Genomic DNA, 20,160 nt, shown 5'->3' on the forward strand with positions numbered 1-20,160 from the left:
ACTTGGTAAACAGAGAACAAGAGCGATCACATCAAACAGGTTTACTTAATACAAGCAGCAGAGTATAGACAAATCCATTAATATATCCCCCTAAGAGCTATTTATGTACAACAATAGTCTTCAGTCCCTTGTGTGAACTTACATTAAAATCAGTATATGATTAAAATTTTTGAAATTGATTTCATTAAATCAAGTGACATTATATCAAAGATCAATTTTCAAACAAAGTAGTAAGAGCCTATTGCAAAATAGGCATTTTTCCCAACTTTTAACAGATAATGGTATATCCAAAGATGTCTGTGGCCACAAACAAATGTGTAATTTTTAAGTTGCATATTTTGACTAGAACTAGATATTACTAAAAAAACATTTTGTGATGAAGAATCACTTCCCACTAATTGAGAGACCAGCAGAGGGAGAATACTATTGATCTTAACTACAAGGAAGTCCAGACAGTAATATGGAAAAAATATAGATTGGGATGTCCTGTTTGCATTAGCCATGTTCAAGAAGGAAGAATTTAACTTGCTTTGAACTACTCACAGTTGCCATCTAATTACTTTTGTTGACTGTTACAGAGTTTGAACTCCAAACACAGGAAGGTTATTTCTAAATCAGTTATACACAGCAACCAAACAGCTATTGATTTTCTTTCAAGTGAATTCCCATCTGATTATTGTTCTTGTGAATAATAGTCATATGTCTGGCTTTATACTTAAGCACAATAGGATATAACTAAATATTGGCTCAAGTCAGACCTATACAGTAGGTTCCTGAACAATGAGAATAACATCTAGTGATAATCTTTCACTGTTTATACTGGGAAAAATATTGAACCTGGGTCAGCAAACATGAAATGTAGGTTCAGTACTGCCCCTAATAATAATGGCAAAGGCTCACACTTTCTGAGGATTTACCATGACTCAAGAACTATTCAAGTGTTTTCTGTGTAACCAAGGCATACAGAGGTTCAGTCATGTTTCTCAGAAATGTTAGAGCCAAGATTTAAACCAGAGTTCCTGCTCTGTACCAGAGTCACTTTGGTCAGCTTAAGTAACTTTCAAAAGCATCTTCATGGGATATTTTTTCCTGCTGCACCAATTTTTACCTTTCTTCCCGATTCTCAGACTCACCCAATCTATACTGGTATCTGTGAACCTGTCACTGACCTCACCCCGTCTCCAGCATCTCACTGATTGGTTTCCTCTCCATGATCTTTTCTTAAGGGGACCCTGCATTCTTTGGGCCCCTCATCATTACTCAACGTCTCTAGATCTACTGGCCCCCTCAGTCCTCCTAGTCCCTCAACCACCACCAACTCCTCCTCTCCTAGCTTAGCTCCCCCTATTCCTGCTCACAGAAGCCAGGTAGCATCAGACCCTCCCCTCTCTCATTTCCCTCTCTACCCTCTCCACACTCTGACCACTGCTGCAGCTTTTATTTCTTTCTTTAGTCAGGGCAATCTGCTCTGATGTTGTTTCCTACATCCTCTTTACACTGTCATATAATAAAACTCTTTCGGGAGTGCTGGGCACTGGTATAAATTTGACCAACACAAAATTAAACACACACACACCCCTATGTGTTATGTTGTATGTTATGTTATATATAATATTGTTGTGTGTGTACATATATATTATATGTATGTATATTTAATTCTACAGTATATTATAGTGGTCAAGAACACAGTCAATAGAGTCAGACCCCTTAGTCAGAATCTAGCTTCACCACTTACAAGTTGTGTTAACATTGGACAAGTTATTTAACCTCCCTCTGCCTTGGTTTTCTACCTGTAATACGGGAATAGTGAAAGTATCTAAATCAAATGATTGATGTTGTAAACCAAAAGGTATCTGAGACAGGTCTCAATCGATTTACAAAGTTTATTTTGCCAAGGTTATGGATGAGCCCATGACACAGCCTCAGGAGGTCCTGACGACATGTGCCCAAGGTGATTGGGGCACAGCTTGGTTTTACACATTTTAGGGAGGCAAGAGACATCAAGCAGTATAGGTAAGATGAACATTGGTTCAGTCAAGAAAGGCGGGACAACTCTAAGTAGGGAGGGGGCTTCCAGGTCATAGGTAGAGAAGAGACAAATGGTTGCATTCTTTTGAGATTTTGATAAGTACAATTTACAGGAATAGTCACGTATGCCTTGGTCTGCCTTAGTGAAAAAATAGGGCAAAGGAAGCAATCAGATACGTATTTGTCTCTTGTGACAGAGGGATGACTTTGAGTTCTCTCTGTCCTTTGTCCACAAGATATTTCCCTGTGAGAAAATTGTGAGGAAGGTATGTAGCTTTTTTATCTTTGTAGGTATCTTATTTAGGAATAGAATGGGAGGTGGGTTTGCCCGGTGAAGTTCCCAGCTTGACTTTTCCCTTCGGCTTAGGGATTTTGGGGTCCAGAGATTTATTTTCCTTTCACAATGTAAAGATTGAACTGTTCATATGTATAAACCAAGAATTCGTAACAGGGCCTGAAACTTGTATATAAGTGCTGAGTGTTCACTACCATTATTACCATGACCCATAAGGAAAAAGCATTAAGGCAAGTATAACAATGGAGCAGAAAATATACATTTAAGTGGAAAATATAGTACAACATGGATAATATGACATGTGTGATTAATTGTGACTTGAATAATGTGAAGCATATAATTATTTTTTGGTTTTGCATTTGATATCTGAGGAATCCCACCATTTCACATGAAAAAAGTGCATGTGACGAGGAATCTTCCAGGAATTTTGCATTAGAAGTTCCTTTTGATCCTCCTCAAAACGTCGTGAAGTTAGTTCTATTATTATCTCCACCCTGTGTGAAAAGAAACTGAGGTTCAGAGAGGTTAAGTAACTTAGTTCCTGTAACATAGTAAGTGCCAAAGCTGGGATTTGAACTTAGAGCTTCCTGAATCCAAACCTTACTCTTTGCAATTCTCCACTTGAGGTGTCCATTGGAACCCCATAGGACGTTAAAAAAAAAAAAAAAAACCCATAGAACACAAACTCAGAGATTCTATTTTTTTGAAAAGCAGCTTTTATGAGATATAATGTACATACTATACAATTCACCCATTTGAAGTGTACAATTCAATGGTTTTTAATTTTTTTCTAGTCTATTCACAGTGCGTTTAACCATCACCACAATCTAATTTCAGAACACTTTTGTCCTGGGCGGGCGTGTCAACAGAATCCTTGGGGTCTTAACCTCAAAGCCACAGACCTTGTAGGAGTCCTGAATGAACTTCAAATGATTTGTGAACCTTTTCTAGGATCCACAGCTTTCACTATCTTCTCTAAAGTGATAAAAAATATAAACCAAAAAAGTATTAAGAAACTCTAGACCAGAATGGCCTTGAACTTTAAGGTACAAATCACTGGGGGACCTTGTTAAAATTTAGATTCAAATTCAGTAGGTCTGGAATGGACTAGACCTACTATCATAAATTTTAATGCTCACTTTAAGTTAGATGTTATGTGCCATAAAATTCCATTCTTCTCTTTAGTAGAGTTATGCTACGAAATAACTGTACTCAATTATTATTGTTATATTTTTAATGTCATCGGTAAAATATTGGTAGACATTTATTTTCTTGATTGATGCATAATTATCCACAAAAAAGCTATGGTTTTGGCTCTTGGCACAAAACATCTAAAATATTTACTCATTGTTTCTTAATAGAAGTTTGCCAACCTCTAATACAGACCATGGGGGAAAGCCACCTTTAAGGAGCAGAAATGTTATTCATCTTACTCTCCACAGCTCCTTGCTACATGTGGCAGACATATTATCAATCAGACTTATAGGAATCCTAACCAAGTATAAGGGGCAGCAAGCTGGCTATGTTTATGTATAACTCCTCTTCTAGAGGAGAGATCTGGGCAGATGAGGGTCAACTTCATGTTTAGTTTAAAAATACATCTCCCTAGAGCTTCAAGCTACTCTCCTAGTGATAGCATGGGTGGGTGTCCACAAAAGACCCTCGTGCCTTTTCAGTTAGGTCATGTCTCTATGATCTTGGAAGCAAGATTCCCTACGAGTAATCTGCAATCCATATAGAGAATTTGGTTAATTGGGATTGGATGGTGGTTCGCCAAACTTACAGGTAGAATATTGTATCTTCTTACACTCACCTTCAAGCTACTTACATTAAGGTGTTTGTTCAGAGCACTGAACTTTCAAGAGCTGTCTGACCATGCATTTCATATGCCTTCATATATGAAGACATTTCTGCTTATTTTCCAACACTAACTCACTTTGAATCCTACAAAAATGATCTATGCTATGTTAATGCCTGAATATGCATGACTTCAAAATTCTCCAGGTTTCAGGTGGTCTCCTGCACCACAAGCCTCTATTGCAGAGCATCCTCTCAGACATCCATCTTGAACTATTTTTTCCTTATGTCTTAGTCTATGACAACTTTAGATCTCCTAACTAATGGTTAATTTTTCAGCCAATCTTTTTGTCGTTGTCATTTTTTGACGCAAGAGGTTATCCATTCTCAAAACCCACTTCCTTCTTCCAACCAATCCCCATTGCCACAAGGCCCGCAACCGTGGTCAGCTTTCAGCATGCTCCAGGGGAACAAGTACAAAGTCTGACCTGGATGGAATTAGATTATACACCAAAATAATTCCAGGATTTACTAATTTATATCATTAGAAACCTAGAACGTTAGGCCAAGGAAGATGTAATATAACACTGGATAGGCTGCATGTATTGATATGGTGCCTTTTTCAGAGATTCTGGGTTTAGTGTGACACTTCTTGCAGCTGGAGGTGTTAACGGTTTACTTGATTGTTTAGTTGAAATCTGAACTTAGCAATGACCTACATCATTGACTCTGTGTGATATACTTGACTCCCAGTTCATTAGACTTAACTAACTGCTCCTCCCATTCTGTTGATCATCCCTCTTCAGTCTCTTTCATCATCTCATTTATTCCTCTTGTTCCTGGACCAAACCGAAGACCAGGCTGCTTATTCTCATGGTCCAATAACGAGATTCAGATAAGCTGGGAAAGAAGGAAGTTTATTTCTGTAACTGAGTACAGCTGAAAAATATCTCCAGTACAACTCAAAATTACAAAGTCAAAAAATTAGATTAGAAGAAGTGATTTACTTCTTCTGAGTCCTGAAGACCTTCCTCTGGAGCCTCGGTAAATTTACTTAATCTAAATGGGTCCATGTTCCAGGGGTGATTACCCTTATCTTGTCTCCTGCTAAATCATAGAGATCTGGGGTGTTCCTTCAGACCCCCAATAAACTTGTTTGTGGAGGTCTGGGGAGCTTCTTCAGCCCGCCAATAAAGTTTGTTTAATCCTAAAAGGGTCCTGTTAAGAATTCCTTCATTATCTTGCCATGCTTCAAGGCCCAGGAAAGGCCTGGGCAAAACTCTTGGTGGGCTTTTGTGACCTTCCAGCCTTTGTGTAAGGGCACTGGCTCTATCAGCTTTTAATATTTAACTTCACCACTCAGTCAGTGCTGAAACAGTTGTTATGGAGGCCTGCGTTAGTGAGTCCTGGCCTGCCACACTCTGTCCATTCTTTAAATATTGTTGCTTCTCATGATTCTATCCTTTGCCCCTTTCGCTTCTCTTCCTGGAAATCTCGCTTGCTTGCATGGCATCAGCCACCATCCATCATCTAGGCACCAATGATTCCCAATTAAATACCTCTAGTATAGACATCTGATAAACTATAAACAGTTTATTGGAAGTTTCCTATTCTAAATGCCCTTCTGGACAGTTCTTTGTTGTTGCATCATAAGTACCTGGACCTCAACATATCTAAATTGCAATTAATTATTTTTTTTCTCTTTCAGCTTTTTTTGTCTTGTACTCTCCATCACTGTGAACAGTATTATCATCAACATTTCTAGGCTTTACCCCAGTGGTACTGAATCAGGCTCTCTGGAGATAGACACCCAGAAATCTATTTGTAACAATCTACTTAGCTATTCTTATGCAGACTAAAATTTAAGAAACTTTGCAGTTCCCCATGGTGCAAAGAGTCGCTCTCTTTTCTCTTCCATACCACCCACATCTAGAAGGTCACTGGATCTTATTGAGATTATTCTAAAACATCTCAAAAATGACTCTTATTTCCCTTCCCACTACCACGGCTTTAGTTCCTAATCTCTCCCTGGCACTCCTGCAGGAGCCTCCTCATTTTGTCTACCTGACCTTTCCCCTCTCTTTCATCCAGTCACTGAGTGCTGGTCTTTCAAAAAACAAATCTAAAATTCAAATACGATTGTGCTATTCCTTAGCTTTAAAGCATTCAACAGCTTGATGGCATGAGAACAGTTTTCAGGCTTCTTAAGGTCATGGAATTCTTTCTTCAAGTAAAATCCTACCAGGAAATCCAACTTATAGAACAGATGAAAACGGAGCTGCTCTGTTTGAAGCAGGCATCGGCGCCACAGGCTTGGCCACTCAGCCTCTTTCGCTGTGTTTCGTAAGAAAACATTCCTGAAGATACAGTTTGAAAAACACTGGATAAAGTCCATATTCTTTGGATGCCAAATTCCTCCCACTCTGACACCCCCTTTTCTCTTAGCTTTCCAATATTAACCCAGACCCCAGACCTGGAGTTAGTCACTATTTCTTCTGGACTAGTTTTGTGTTCTTATGACTTTTTCACATTTGCTGTCTTTACAACCTAGAATGACCACTTTTTTTTTCCTAATTGTTTTTTCCTTTATGTTCTCGAAGCCAAAATTGGGATTTATGAAACCGTGATTTTATGTTTATGTTTGTCTCCACCAGAAAATAATAGAAAATAGAGAGAAGCCCCTTGAAAACAGAACCTATGCATTCTTCATGAATGTGTCCCCTAGATCTAGCATAGTTTCTTTTTCTGTTTCTTGTTTGTTTGTTTGTTTGTTTGAGACAAAGTCTCACTCTGTTGCCTAGGCTGGAGTGCAGTGATGTGATCTTGGCTCACTGCACCCTCCACCTCCCAGGATCAAGTAGCTACTCAGCCTCCCAAGTAGCTGGGACTACAGGTGCGTGCCACTATGCCCAACTAACTTTTGTATTTATAGCAGAGATGAGATCTCACTATATTGCCCAGGCTAGTTTCAAACTCCTAAACTCAGGTGATCCACCTGCTTTGGCCTCCCAAAGAGCTGGGATTATAGACCTGAGCCACTGTGCCTGGCCCCACATAGTTTCTGACACATTGTTTTATACATGTTTACTGCATGAACATTTATAAGCTCTATAACTCATTCTATCTGTTCTTTGGTTTTATATTTTCTTCAGACTAAACATGTCTTTGTGAATTAAACATTACTTTACGAACTAGATTTATTAACTTCAAAACTATATGGCACTCATACTGTTCTTCTCCTGTTCAGTAGTCTAGCATGATAATTATTGATAATCAGTGGATATATGCATTGTGTATCATGACATATGAAGCAGAGGTAATATGGCTATAAGATATTTTTGACAGAAATGCCATTTGCTGTGTTTTTAAACTGATTTTATATGTAACATGTATTCATTGTAAAAACATATAAATAAATAAAATTATAAAGAAGATATTACAATACACTTATAACTATCCAGAAATAGACTTAATATTTTGGCTTATTTTTCTCATTTTTTCTTCTATAATACATATATGTGTGTGTGTGTGTGTGTGTATATATATTTCTTTTAATATAATTGGGACCATACTGCATAAGTAATTTTGTATCCTGAGTTTTCTTTTCACTGCCTTTGTGTTGTGAACCTTCAAGCATGCCATCATATATAAAAAGGATATTAGTATTATTAATAATTATATTAATTAAAAATTATGATGTTTCTAAGAAATTGTTAAGACTTATAAATTATTAATAGAAAGTCTAGGAAGCCAGAGACCTCTGGGTATTTTGTGAATCAAAGGGAATGGAGGTTTGTATTGGACTGATGCATTTTAACGACGTATTGCTTAACTTCAGTAAGAATAGAAAGGATGGAGGGGTCTAAATTTTCTGAGCATCTGTTATGTGCCAGGCATTGTGCTAGACACTTTTTATACATTAACTCATTTTAATATTCACTTCAAACCCAGGAAGTAGATATTAATATGCCCATTTAACAGATGGATAAACTGAGATGCAAAGACAAAGTAGCACGTCTATGTTATTCTCTCAGGGAGTAGAATTTTAATTCCATTAGTTTCCAAAGCCCACACCCTTTCCCTTACCCCACACTTTCTCCAACACCAACTCTGAGAGGGTCCACAAAGTCAGTCTTTTATTCTGAAGATGTTGTATTAGCAGTGCTTACCCTGTGGACCATAAGCCCTCGGGTGACCACAGTTTATAAACCCCTGAAATTACCTCCCTTTGTCATTAGAATGTATGTGTATATTTTTTAGGTGAAGAGCCTATAGTTGTCATTGATGATCTAAGGGACCAACTGTTGCCAACAATATTTATGAATCTCTCCTGCAAACAAAGAGATGTATGCAAGTATTGCAGAAGCCCTTTGAGGAGTCTTTAGTTTTGCTTGTCAGGCCTTGTGGTGAGGGGCTATATTCCAATTTCCATTTTAAGCACCACTTCTCAAATGTTGTATTTTGCATTGAATTCATTAATTTATTCATTTGGCAATATTTTCAAATACCTACTATGGTGCCAGGAGCTGTGAGGTGTTAAGAATACAGGGCTGATCAAGACAAAATGAGATATCCCACAGAGCTTAGACACTAGCAGGGAAAACCAATGCATGTTGGTTAAAATCAGCATTTTAAATCAGCATGATGAGTGCTTGGCATAGTCCTTAGCATTGTTCACCAAATATTTATGATTTCTTCCTCTTGTAGGCAGATGGTAGGATACCATTTACTGGCCCCCTTGTAACTGGGTAGGGCTAAGTGACCACCAGTTCTGTTTAAGGAGTTGTAAGTAGTAAGTAGAAATAATGCTTTTCACTTCTAGGCCAGGACATTTAACTCCTAGAATGAGACCTTTCAGAACTCTTTTTTCCCTCTGGTGTGGCAACTGGCAGTGTTCAAGATGGTAGCTACCTAAACAGCCTGGATTCTTGAGGGATACATAGCATGACCAAGAAATATGAAATAAACCTGTGCTGTTACAAGCTGTTGCAATTTGCAAGTTATTTGTGTCACAACATACTCTACCCCAGTATTGCTCAAAATATCTGTGGTGAAGGATCAGGTTGTTTGTTACTTTTATTTTCAACCTGGATAGAATAGTATTTTCCTAAAATACAATTTAAATAAATTAGCAGATAAATGAGACAGGAAATACATAGACATTCAAGTATAAATTTTCATTAGATGCAACAGATTTAAAATTACTCTGTCAAATTGCTATAAACATTTCTAAATGCTTATTCTCAATTTCTTTACTTATATAATTGCAAACCCGTAAGTTTACAGATCTGCACTGGTCTGCAACCCACACTTTGAATAATGCTGTATTAGCCTATCCCAACTGATACAGTGTTACTGTAAGAGAAGTATGAAAATGTATTGAGTAGATACTATGAGTTTCCAATTGCTGCTGTAACCAATCACCACAAACATATTGTCTTAAAACAACACAAATGTATTATCTTAGAGTTCTGAAGGTTAAAAGTCCAAAATGAGTCTTGAGAGACTAAAATCATGGTGTTAGCAGGTTGCATTTCTTCTGGAGCCTGCAGGAGAATCTTTTTCCTTGTCTTTTCCAGCTTCTAGAGGCCATCTGCATTCCTTGGCTAGTGGCTATTCCTCCAACTTCAAAGCCTATCACCTCAGCCTCTGCTTGTGTCGTCATACCTGCTTTTCTGACTTTAACTCTACTACCTCACTCTTATAAGGACCATTGTGATTACATTGGGATCACCCATGTAATCCAGGCTAATCTCTTCATCTCAAGATCTTTTGCGTAATCACATCTGCAAAGTTTTGCCATCTAAGGTAACATATTCACAGGTTCTGGGGATAAGGACATGGACTTCTCTGGGAGCCATGATTCAGTTTATCATAGATAGCTAAGCTAAACTAGGAGTCAGCCATTTAAGCAGATCCCTGTGGATACTTAGGAATTGGGAGATGGAGAAATGGGGAAAGTATTCCAGGCAGAGTCTTACAAATAGGAGGATCTGGAGGTGAGGAAGATTACGGCTTTTTTAGAGGAATGAAATTTTGAGTGTGATTAGAGGATAGATACGTTAGAGAGAGGTAAGCAAGGGCCAAATCATGAAGGGTTTTGTAAACCATATTAAGCAACTTGAACTCTTAAAAAGCAAAGGGAAGACATCAAAGGGTATTCAGTATAAGAGCAACAATTATCAATTTGTATTTTGGAATTGCACATAGAAGATCCAGATTGGAGGCACAAAACTATGATGCTGATGAACCATGGTGGTGTCACCCAATTCACAGCATATCTGAAACCCAAATCCATTATTTCCCACAAAAGCCAGCACATTTTTCAGCTTCCATGTTTCTAGCAATGTCACCTGTATTCTTCTAGGATTCAATTCTTAACATTATTTTTGGCCTCTTTCTTTCTTTGGCTTCTTACTCTAGTCAGTCACCACACCTTACTGGTCCTTGAAAATTTTTTGAAGACATAAAATAATATATGGTTATATGAATACATCCAAAATAATAAACAATATGGAAATAAGTCCCTGTTCATCCCTTCTCTGACCCCTAACAATCCAACTCTCATCTTCATATGCAACCTGATTCACGATCAATATGCATTATTCTGTGCCTTTTATTATGCATTTACATTTATTATATACATGCATATATCTACTGCATTGTTTTAAAAGCATTTGCATTAAAAAGTGTAATTATCTTGTCTATTTTCAGCTCAAAATATAACTTAAGATATTTTCCATGTCCATGTATATTAAATGCCTCATTTTAAAATTGAACATTGGTATTGTTGTCTTTTCCAGCTTCTAGAACTTCTAACTCTAATAGAATCTAACAGCTTCTAACTTTAGACTATTGCAAAATTTCTACTATTGATAATTACACTATAAAGTAAGTGTATCTTATAACTTATTTTCCAAATCTTTCTCTTTTGAAATGTTTATTAAGGCTTTCTCTTTGCCAGCATTTTTAAAGGTAGAAGTAGTCTTCTCTTTAAAAATATCAAAATACACAATGCCAAGAAAATAACCAATGATCTTAAATATTAGGTTGGTGCAAAAGTAATTGCAGTTTTTGCCATTTTGCCTTTTTCCAAACTGAGAGTTCTGTGAAAATTCACATGGACATTAAAGACTCTGAGAAGTTCTGTAGAAAAAGAAAATATTTAACTTGGTTTAAGTATCCAAAATTTTTGTTGAATGACATCACTTGATATAGTTTGGCTGTGTCCCCACCCAAATCTCTTGAATTGTAGCTCCCATAATCCCCATGTGTTGTGAGAGGGACCTGGTGGGAGGTAATTGAATCATGGGGACAGGTTTTCCCATGCTGTTCTTGTGATAGTGAATAAGTCTCATGAGATCTGATGGTTTAATAAAGGGCAGTTCCCCTGCACTCGCTCTTTTGCCTGCCACCATGTAAGATGTGCCTTTGCTCCTCCTTTGTCTTCCACCATGATTGTGAGACCTCCCCAGCCATATGGAAATGTGAGTCCATTAAAGCTCTTTTTTTTTTTTTTTAAATAAATTACCCAGTCTCAGGTATTTCTTCATAGCAGTATGAAAATGGACTAATACAGCACTGTTAACAATTCCACAGAATATCTAATAACGTCTCATGGGATACTGTTGTTCCATGAAGGCAATGTGTGGCCTCAAATATAGTGGTTACAAGCAGGGTCCCTGAAACCAAACTGTTCTGAATTACTTACCAGTTGACCTTGGGCAAGTTACTTAACATCTCTGTGCCTCAGTTTTCTCATCTATAAAATAGGAATAATAACAATTTTTTTCATTAGGAAGTCATAAGGATTAGTTGAATAAGTGTTAGTGGTTATTATTTGGAGCATTCTGAGGATACTGCTCTTGAAGCATTGGTATGAAGTTGATGGCACCGTTAGCCTCTCTATTGTTATTTGGATAATCAATATCATTGTGAAATTTTAAAAAATCTTGACTATGGCACTCCCACGTAATGTACCACACAGAATTGCCCGTGTGAGAAGAAATGGCTCTGTTGCAAAGAAATGCCTGCAATTTCATAGCATCTATCCTTGAATCATTTAGTTTGGGGTTCGTTGTAAAAGTACTACTTTTTTCTCTATCCACAGCGTGGCAGTTCTCACCTTTTGACAGTCATGTGGACTGCTGTACTTGTGGTAATCCAATCACAGCTGCCTTGCAGGATGACTGCTCCTCTATTTGAAAGGCATCCTCAAGGGAATTTTGCATATGTGATTTAGCTTGTATTCTAAGCATCCTAAACATGTCTGTAAGTGTGCTGAAAACTCATCTAATTTGTGTTGTCACATGGTGACAGGCAAACAGGAAATTAACTTTATTTCTATTAATTTCATCCTAGGAGCACTCTCAGAAATATTCTATATTTAAAGCTGCATTTCAAGTACACAGTAATGAGATATATTCAGACATACCCTTTCCTTTGATTCAAATATCGGCCCCTATTATTTTTAAGTGTGTGTCACTCAAAACAGATGCTTTTTAAACTTATGTCCCTTTGTGATGCTATGAGAATATTTGATTATCACATCTTTTTGATAATCAGAAGTTAATGACTTGTCCAAAGTTATCTATGCCAAAATGCAACAGAATGACGTACAAAGCATCTTGTCACCTTTTTAAATAGCTTAGCATAGTTCAACAAGGTTACTGGCCACAGAGGGAAAAATCTACATCTACATTTAAAGAGAGAGATCTGTTTAAGTTAGGAATTGAAGAATAAAAGAAAAAGGAATTTCACTCTCCTAATCTGACTAGTGTTTACTAGCCACATTTAACTAAAAGAATGAGGATCAATTACTCATTTTTTTCTCTACTTGATTAAAATGTGTAATGGGTAAGGGATTCTCCAGGTGAGGTATGAGATAGCTGAAAAGAGATACGCAATGATATATCCTCAGGTGAAGTCATTGCAGCCCAGATGCTGGTCTTCAGTGCAAAGGCTGAAAAATTTGATTTGGTTAGCACACAGCAAACAGATCTGACATGGGTTCAAACTAAACCAAACATGGAGAACTCCATAAACAGGACCAGAACATTCACTCCTCAAGGGAGAGCTCTATGGGAAGCCAACTTATAATCAAAAGTGTCTGGGAGGAAGTGAGATTGAGCAAGGGGAATTAGCTGTATGATTTGAGTGATTCATGGCATGAAAATTTCCCAGAATGAGGCTCCATCACCTAGTGTGGAACATGCGCTACAGGGAACAAACAATTATTTTCATTTTCATTCCCTTTCTCTAGTTGGAGTCTGGATGGGCACTGTCATCACCTAGCTCCTTAAATCTTCCTTGTCTATGCTTTCGTTCACTGTCTCCTTTTCTTCACCCTGTATTTCTCTGGAAGGACTGTGTTATCATCAACTGCATTCTATCTTACTAAATTTATAATCATAGTCCAGTGCTGCCTTCTGGAGAAAACATCCTGATTTTCTTGATAGAGTTTTGCCTACTTCTGATCTCCTTAGCCAACTGTTACTGGAAAGGGGTCCTGATCCAGATCCCAAGAGAGGGTTCTTGGATCTCACACAAGAAAGAATTGGAGGTGAGTCCATAGAGTACAGTGAAAGCAAGTTTATTAAGAAAGTAAAGGAATAAAAGAACGGCTACTCCATAGGCTGAGCAGCCCCGAGGGCTGTTGGTTGTCCATTTTTATGCTTATTTCTGGATTATATGCTAAACAAGGGGTGGATTATTCATGCCTCCCCTTTTTAGACCATACAGGGTAACTTCCTGATGTTGCCATGGCGTCTGTAAACTGTCATGGCACTGGTGGGAGTGTAGCAGTGAGGATGACCAGAGGTCACTCATCACCATCTTGGTTTTGCAGCTTCTTTACTGCAAACAGTTTTATCAACGAGGTCTTTATGACCTGTATCTTGTGCTGACTTCCTGTCTCATCCTGTGACTTAGAATACTTAACCATCTGGGAATGCAGCCCAGTAGGTTTCAGCCTCACTTTACCCAGCTCCTATTTAAGATGGCGTTGTTCTGATTCAAACATCTCTTACATTTTCCCCTTCCCTTTTACAAGAGAATCCTTAATCCTAAGGGTTGCAGAGAAATGAAGATCCATCTTCTGTAACTTCTTCATGCTGAACAGGGGTGATGATATTCCTGCCTAACTATTAGGGTCTCTTGTATTCAAGGTAGAGAGGAGCTCAGTCAGAAAGTGTCAGTATCGTGAGGGCCATTCATAACTCTTGAGTTCTGACAAAATGTGATATCTGGAAGATTAGTAAGTATTCAATTTAAGAAAATTTTCAGTAAACTTATTTTGCATTATTACACAAAGAGTACAACAGCAATATATTCCACAACAGTAAAGCAAGATAAGCAAAATTATCCCAAGTAAACTAAATTAGAAGGCTTTCCATGAACTGGGCAACTGTTGGAAACAAGCTGATATGGAGTCACTAGCCAATTTCAATATGTGCCCAGAATTAGAATATTGAACCATATTTTTACATTACACATCCCTTTTGTTTCTTTTGAGATGCAGTCAGACATCACAAATTGGTTCACAGGAATAAGCAGGGTCAGTCTAAATTGCAGGAAAAAAATGACAACAACAACAACAACAACAAAAACAACTGATGAGAACTAGAGTTTAATAACAGGAGTACCATACTTCTGGAAACATAATTTTTCTCTCTCCAGTTTTCCATTTGTATTAAAGACAAATCATGGTAAGACCGATTTGATTGCAAAATAATCCTTAGTCTTATACTTATCCTGATTATTTGTATAAAGTGCAGCAAGAATAATTATTTTTCACATAGGCTTTTTAAATTGGCTTTGATGGAACTCTGTTCCATGAGAAATCTCAAATAATACCTTTTTTTAAAGCCAAGCCCAGCCATGGGTTTATATCCTCAAATATCTATGAATAAATTCTTCTTTTTTTTTTGAAATGGAGTTTCACTTTGTTGCCCAGGCTGGAGTGCAATGGTGTGATCTTGGCTAACTGCAACCTCTGCCTCTTGAGTTCAAGATATTCTCCTGCCTCACCTTCCTGAGTATCTGGAATTACCGGTGCCTGCCACCATGCCTTGCTAATTTTTTGTATTTTTAGTAGAGATGGGGGTTTCACTATGTTCGCCAGGTTGATCTCGAACTCCTGACCTTGTGATCTGCCCACCTCAGCCTCCCAAAATGCTGGGATTACAGGCGTGAGCCACTGCGCCCAGCCAATTCTTCTCCTCTTGAGGTCCCAAGATAACTTGCAGCTCCTGGACCTATTAGAAAGTGACATTCTTTACTTACCACAAGTCAGAAACCCTGTACAGGGAATGTGTAGAGAAGGTATAAGGCCAGTTTTCCCAAGGGGCTTTTATTAGCTCTGCAAGTCAAGTTTGAATCCTTAAAGGAAAATGCACCACTCCAGTCAAAGCCTTGGTAAAATAACCAGTTTCTCCAATTGTGTCCTGTTGCAAAAGAAAACAGATTCTTATTGTGCTTATGCAAATAACTATATTGCCGTAAGTTAAAAATACTCACAAATAGGTTCCAATTCTGGAGAAGTCAGGTAGAGAGAAACAAATATGCCCCAAATTTTGTTCACAAGAGTATACTTTACTCGACTGTTAAAAGCTGTAAATAGCTCAAAAGAAAAGTTGTCTCGACTCTGAAAAACAAAACAAAGGATCAGCAATGTTTTAAGCAAAAAATCAAAAGATCACTTTGGTCTTCTATTAGTTCAATCCATGCAGTTAACTCCTGTCCTGCTTGATATTTATCAACATTTCAGCTTTTCATGAGAGTCCTGAAAGTTTTTTATTTATTCTAATGTCATAATCCCCAACGTTATCAGAAACCTGCATTCAAGAACACCTGTCAGAGTCCTTTAGCTGACTATAAACCACCTTTTAAATAGGACTAAAATAAGACAACTGTTGGTGGATGACAAAAATTTCTCAGGGCAGCCACAGTCAAAAAACATGATTGACAAAGAAATTTGATTACCTTGGTGGCAATGTTGACAATGTTTCCTGTATGATTTTTATACCAAATAAGCCAAATGTGATTTTTATATTAGTGTACTATTAATGTTAAACCCTATCCTTAATAAAACTTTATAGATATATCCACCCAATTTTAATATTTGACTTAAGGTAAGATTCTTATACCTTTTATAAGCCTTTACAAATTTATGTTAAAAAGCAGATTAGTGCTCTAAGAAAAACCTTTTGTGCTTATATCCCAATGTTCAATTCATGGAAAAACTGAATAATACCCCTTTAACTTAGCCAGTATGTTCACACACAGAATTTCTTTTACGAGATTAATTTGTCACAAGCCTTTCACAGCTCACTCAAACCTTCAAGTGTTTGAGTGTCTAATTTCAAACAATCCTTTAAACTCTTAGGCAAAAAAATCCATATTCCTATGACTTCTTATAATATTTTACCAAAAATGCATTTCAGTTTCTTTACACACTTCGCATGTAAAACTGTTTATTCAGTTGTCTCAATAACATATTACAGTGTTAGCTTTTAGCAATTTTTACTTTTGGTGGAAAACCTGGTTAGTAAGCGATTTTAATTATGTACTAGGTATGGAGCCTAGGACAACAGATAAGATGTGACTTTTTCAAGCATAGCTAGGGGGCATGGCTAACACCACATGTCCCCAGGTCTTATCTAGAATCTAATGCTCTAAAGTAGGTAAATTGAACAATTTTCAAAAGTCAAAGAAGCAATTTATGACCTTAAAGCATTTAGTAAACTTAATATCTGACCTGTAAAATTTAGACCAAATGTGTTTCTTTTATCAATAATCTTTAAAACTCTGTTTATTTTCCAAAGATTACTTAAGTCACATGTACTAAAAGGCATTACACTTCTTACTTTTCTGACAAAATATTTGATTTAAGCTCTTATTTTTAAACTAATTAAAGATATTAAACATATCACACACACACACACAAAACACATAAATATACATACAGGAGAAGATTCAGTAATTGTAAGACTTTTCATTTGCCAGTTTCTAAGTTTCTCTTTAAGGCATGCAGTTTCTAGGGCTTAACTTGCAGGCACAGCTGGAAGGCAAAACAGATATACAAAATTAACAATCCCATTTTTATGCCAGATCCTGGATCCCAAAAAGAGGGAATCAGCCCATCTCCATGGGAGTCTTATCTCTCAGTGGTGGGTGGGGACTTTTTTTTTAACCTTCTAGGTTGCCAACAGCATGCTTCTCTGATCTAAACATGCAAAAAGCCACATATTCCCCAATAACTGCCATTAGCCTTCCCCAAAAGTATATTTCCTACCTAGTTATTACACACCAAAGTTATCTCATAATACTAAGCAATTTCTGACTCCCCAAAAGTAAAAAACATTGGATAATGCAATGCAAAACAGAATAGAGCCTTAGATTTTTAAAGGAATCTATCCATTTCCAATTCCTGGGGTTTCATGAAGAAAACGGGTTTTTCCCAAAACCCAGTCTGTGGTGCCGCCTCTGTTTTTCCCAAGGAGTCTCATGCTGTTAGAGCTTGAATATCCACTTAAAAATAAGCTTTTAACCATAGCACTCTTTTTAAAAAGTCCTTTTAAATCTCTTATTCCTGAACTTTAGCCAGGCCAAATGGCCAATATTCCTGTCTTCTGAGCTTTACCAGAGGAAACCTCCCAGGTGCTCAAAGAAACGAAAAATTCAAGAAGTGAAGCCGGAAGTTGTTCATCATGGAGGGGAAGAGAATCTACAAATGGCAAAGGTCACACAGATATCAAACTGGAAAAGACTCATTCCCTAATCCCGGAATTGAACCTGCGCCACCATTGTAAAACAGTGAAGCCTCTGATGCTGAGCTACAGCATTGGGCAGTTTCCATTGCCCTTCCCAGAAGGAGCCTAGAGCAGCCAATTTTGAGCTTGCAAAGGCTTTTAACTTCTCAAGATAATTTTTAGTGCTAACCATGACATGAATTCCAAAGTTCCTGTTCTCTGGAAGGTGGAGACCAAGAGAAAGTACTGCCACATAGTTAAAAGGTCAAGCTCCCAAGGAAATAAAACAAGATGAGAGGGAAACGTTACCAGTTTTTTGTTTTTGTTTTTGCTTTTTTTTAGGGACCTGCAGCAAAGTTTTAACTGACCAGTTTGCTGGGCTGCCTTGAGCAGCGTGCTTACAGGAGTCCTAAGCCTGTGTTCTATCCTAAGGTACCCTTCTCCATTATAGAACAACACAGAAAGACAAATTTATAGCACAAAGTACAGATTTTCACTACAGCTTAAGACTAGCCTCACAATTCCTTTTTCCGATTAATCAAAACTTGATAGAGTTTTGGCTACTTCTGATCTCCTTAGCCACCTACTTACATACCAGTTCAGATAATATTAGTCTGTTGGTCCAGGTACAGAAGAATAAAAATTCATTTAGGCCTAATTTTGTTAATTACACTCTCAAAGGGCAATTTTATTTCTCTTATATTCTTACTTCATCTCTCATCTTCTCTGTCACCTTCATATGCTACCCATGGTGTTACTTCCCTCCCTTCACTCTCTTCACAGGCCAGACTCTTGGATTTTTAGAGAGCAGATTTGTATTTATAGCCCAAGGCAGGGATACCTATAAGCTTCAGGTCAAGCATTTTTATAGCTACCATCCCCTTGAATAATTTCTGAATACAATTCTATAAAATATTCACAGAGTACAGTCTAAGTCTGACATTTTAAACACAAAATATGTCTTCAATGAATGCTGACTGTAATGATAACATAGTCATTCACTGAGTTTTCTTTTTTTTTTTTCCATTTCATCACAAAACCAGATGAGATACACAAGGGATGGAAAAAAACAACTGTGTTCTTTCTCTGCGGAGACTGTAGTTGACAGTGATGCAAAAAAACAAACAATTAACCTTTCTGAAAAGCCCGGTTGGTCCTAAACTAATTGCTTCCTCTTCTTTTCAACCTTGGAGCACTCTGGGCCCTGTTGCCTCTAGAGCTTTCAAGATGGAGGGAAGACCTAGAGCAAATCCAAAGAATACGCACTGACCTGAGCAGCTTCTTAAGAGGGGGTTGGCTCTAGGTCTGTAGGAAGCAGTTCAGTTCTGAGTCATTTCAGCAAAGTTCTGGTTTGGTGTACACTGTATAGAACAAACACATGGGGGTTTGTGGAAGTTGAGAAGGATCTAGACAAGATCCTCTCCTTTCAGATCTCCTGAGATTTAGGGGTCAGCCTGACCTTATGGTTACTGGGAAGCCCCAAAGTAGCCTTTAAGTATGTATCTAGTTATTCCTGGAAGCCTTACTAGAGGCAAGCAAACCAAGTGTAACTTGCAGGTAGACTGTAGTTCATAGCTCTGGGGGGAAGCTAAGGGACAGTATCATGGGATGATACCCAATCACAAAAATCAGGTAGATTACCCAAGAAGTCATCATTCTTAAGCAGCTTTAGAGAGAGAATCCAGGTAACAAACCCATGAAAGAATGTGCTCAAGAGTTAGGATGAGAGTCAGGGCCTGGTGAACTTTTTATGTTGACAAAGGGGTAGTTTTAAAACATCTATTTTACAATATATGATATGTACCTAGAATAATTCGCAAACAACCATGTACATCAGGAGATATAAGCACTCATTTTGGGAGTAAAACATTACCCAATGCATTGAAGCCCCTGTGTTCTCCCCTGTAATTGAATACCTGTGTCCCCCAGAGGTAATCATGATCTTGAATTTCCTTATTTGCCTATATTTATACTATGAATGTATGTGTTACCAAATTTTATATATATGTATATATTTGCAAGTTATACAATTCATGTGTGTGTGTATATATATATATGCTATCATTTTTTCATGAATTCTTGCACAACGTAATTTTTTTGTTTTTAAGAGACAGGGTCTCACTCTTTTGCCCAGGCTATAGTGCAGTGGCGCAATCTCAAAGCTCACTACAGTCCTGGGCTCAAGTGATCCTCCTGCCTTAGCCTTCCAAGTACCTGGGACTACAGGTGTCTGCCACCATGTCCAGCTAATTTTTAAATATTTTGTAGAGACATGGGTCTCACTATGTT

At 37.6% G+C, this 20,160-nt stretch overlaps 2 protein-coding genes across 5 annotated transcripts in view; one reads left to right on the forward strand and one right to left on the reverse strand.

Moving 5' to 3' along the window:
- DYNLT3 (dynein light chain Tctex-type 3) overlaps positions 1–20,160 on the reverse strand; it is a 752,500-nt gene that overhangs the window by 182,413 nt on the left and 549,927 nt on the right. The window lies entirely within an intron of this gene.
- The window catches only part of SYTL5 (synaptotagmin like 5), a 250,198-nt gene that overhangs the window by 114,465 nt on the left and 115,573 nt on the right, over positions 1–20,160 (forward strand). The gene's annotated exons all lie outside the window — the stretch shown is intronic.

This window comes from Macaca thibetana, chromosome X (assembly GCF_024542745.1).
Source record: "Macaca thibetana thibetana isolate TM-01 chromosome X, ASM2454274v1, whole genome shotgun sequence".
Classification (NCBI taxonomy): Eukaryota; Metazoa; Chordata; class Mammalia; order Primates; family Cercopithecidae; genus Macaca; species Macaca thibetana.